The sequence below is a fragment of the Monopterus albus genome, unplaced genomic scaffold (assembly GCF_001952655.1).
Source record: "Monopterus albus unplaced genomic scaffold, M_albus_1.0 scaffold268.1, whole genome shotgun sequence".
NCBI classification, from domain to species: domain Eukaryota; kingdom Metazoa; phylum Chordata; class Actinopteri; order Synbranchiformes; family Synbranchidae; genus Monopterus; species Monopterus albus.
In genome coordinates, this window is record NW_018128148.1 from 395,830 (window position 1) to 398,858 (window position 3,029).

General features: G+C 42.7%; 1 protein-coding gene across 9 annotated transcripts in view; it reads left to right on the plus strand.

The window, feature by feature from the left end:
- Positions 1 to 3,029, plus strand: part of atg16l1 (ATG16 autophagy related 16-like 1 (S. cerevisiae)) — a 47,472-nt gene that overhangs the window by 37,076 nt on the left and 7,367 nt on the right. The window lies entirely within an intron of this gene.

The window sequence follows — 3,029 nt, forward strand, 5'->3', positions numbered from 1 at the left end:
CCCCCCCACCCGCCATATTGGCTCCCAGCAGCCCCTTCTCTCTGCGCCCATTATGCTCTAGCGGTGCAGCAATGGCCCAGGAGCTGCTGTGTCTGTACTAATGTTGCTTTCGTCAATGAAAATTATGACTAAATATCGTCAACGAACCTTTATCACGTGACAAAGACGAGACGCAACGCTGGTCATGTGATGATGACTATAATTAAATGTATAATGCAATGTTGACGAAAAAATGAGACTAAATATGGTTTAGAAAATAAAAACTATGCTAAAATGTCTCCATTTTCGTTGACCAAAACGAGATGAAACAAAATGTTATGTTATTTTGTCTCGTTCAGTCGCGTTATTATTTTGCATTATTTTTGTTTCCTGGGTCTCGCTTCAGGGGCCGCATCAGGTCCCACTGCGCAGATGCAGGCGACGTCACTTCCTTAAGCCCCACTTGCGGCATTATTTAGAAGACAACAACAAACAAAGTTAAGTCTGGTACAGAGAAAGGGACCAATGGCCAGCCAGCCGGGGCTCGTCTTTGGGAGAAAAAGAAGAAATGACATTTGGAAAAACTTTCATTACATAGAAGTGGAAAAGAAAATGGATCAAATGTATGATGTGGTATAGCAGTATAATAAGGGTGCACTGCACTAACTGTTTGTATCTCAAATCAAATCAAATTCAAATCAAATTTTATTTGTATAGCGCTAAATCACAACAAACGTCATCTCAGGACACTTTACAGAGTAAGGTCTAGACCTTACTGTTATCACTATTATTACAAAAGGAAAACCCAACAAATCCCCCTTGAGCAAGCACTTGGCGACAGTGGGGAGGAAAAACTCCCTTTAACGGAAGAAACCTCCGACAGACCCCAGCTCTTGGTGGGCGGCCTTCTGCCTCGACCGGTTGGGGTGAGTGGATAAAGGAGAGACAAAAGAAGAAAAGCAACAAGACACAACAATCAAACACTGATCAGGTTGATGTGGCCGGTGACTGCCACATACTAAGTTAGTGATGCGTAATGGTGTCATATAGAAGCATAGGGAGAGAAAGGAGAGGAGAGGAGAGGGGAGGGGAGGGGAAAGAAACTCAGAGCATCATGGGGCCCCCCAGCAGCCTAGGCCTATAGCAGCATAACTAAGGGAAGGCTCAGGGTCACCTGATCCAGCCCTAACTATAAGCTTTATCAAAAAGGAACGTCTTAAGTCTAATCTTAAAGGTAGAGAGGGTGTCCGCCTCCCGAACTGAGACTGGGAGTTGGTTCCATAGGAGAGGAGCTTGATAGCTAAAGGCTCTGCCTCCCATTCTACTTCTGTGGACTCTAGGAACCACAAGTAAACCTAGGATGAAAAACCTCTATGAGGTCTTTACGATAGGATGGAGCCTTGTCATTAAGGGCTTTGTATGTAAGGAGAAGGATTTTAAATTCTATTCTGAATTTTACAGGGAGCCAGTGGAGAGAAGCTAATATGGGAGAGATATGATCTCTCTTGCTAGTTCCTGTCAGTACTCTGGCTGCAGCATTTTGGATTAACTGGAGGCTTTTTAGGTACTACTAGGTACTTGTACTATATTGACTGGGTTAAATAGAACTGCATTACTAGAAGAGACAAATAACATTTTCATTGACTAAAAATAGACTAAATGTCATCAGTTTTTGTCAACTAAAACTAGATGAAAATAGTCATGGATAATTCTAAAATAAAAATAAAATGCTCAGACTTTTATTTGACTGAAACTTGACTAGACCAAAAAGAGTATGAACATGACAAAGTAATAAAAGCTAAAATGACAGCTTCACACAAAGACTAGACTAAATCTAAAATTAAAACAGGCTGCCAAAAAACAACTGTAGTCTGTATAGAGATCCTACAGGCCCTTTGTGATGATTGACATCATACAGAACCAATCAGCACAGAGCATCTGACTAAGGGGGTGGGGCTTGGTGTCTGATCTCTTTTCTGCTGAGACCACAAACACAACTGAGTTGATGTACTTTGCTCTTTGAATGTAAATGCTATATGTTGTATTTCACACCTGATCATCAGGCAGTTGGTTGCTCGCTGAGACTTAAACCATTTAACATTTCTGCACCGTGTGGCACATTTTAATGTAAGTGATAAAATAGGCTGAAAAAACTTAGAAAAAAATCAACTGGACTAGATTTCTAGGTGACTAGAAATCTAGTCCAGTTGATTTTTTTTGTCCGTTTTTTTCAGCATATTATGACCTGGATGACTGAGAATCTGCACAGACAAACTGATAAAATAAATTCCCGATGTGATTGTCATAAACATACACTTAGCACCCTAATCCAAGTGTTCACAGACACAACAGAAAGAACAAGAAACCAGATAAATGGGTTCAGTGAAAAATTCTGCATGTAAATAAAGAAGCAGTAATTAAAAGTCTGCCACTGGAATCAAACACTGTGTAACTCCACAGTGGCCCCGCCTGTTGCAGCTAATTTGCTAAATTTATTGGGATCAATACAATTCGGTGCACAGTATGGTATGTACGATTCAATTTGGTCACGATGCAGTTAAAACTTCCATGGCAACAATGTATGATTAGCTGCAGAATAATTGTACTTTTTCCTCTTTTCTAGCACTGGTTTGATTATGTAAAGAACAACCAGATATACTGACTCCTGTTCTGTTAAGCTGTTTTATTTACAAAACGTGAAGGCACTGGTATATAGAGACCACACCATACATATCCCAGCTTGGGCTCTGGAACCTTACTCCTCGAGAGAGGCTGGACTCTCTACTACTCTAGAGTTGCTCGTGGTGAGAGGCGGCGGGCTGGCGTGGGCTTGCTCATAGCTCCCCAGCTTAGCTGCCATGTGTTGGAGTTTACCCCGGTGACCCCTGCGCCTTTGGGTCGGGGATAGGTCTCTCACTGCCGTCTGTGCCTACGGGCCGAATGGCAGTGTAGAGTACCCGGCCTTCTTGGAGTCCCTGGGAGGGGTGCTGGAAAAGGCCCCGACTGGGGACTCCGTTGTTCTACTGGGGGACTTCAACGCCCACGTGGGC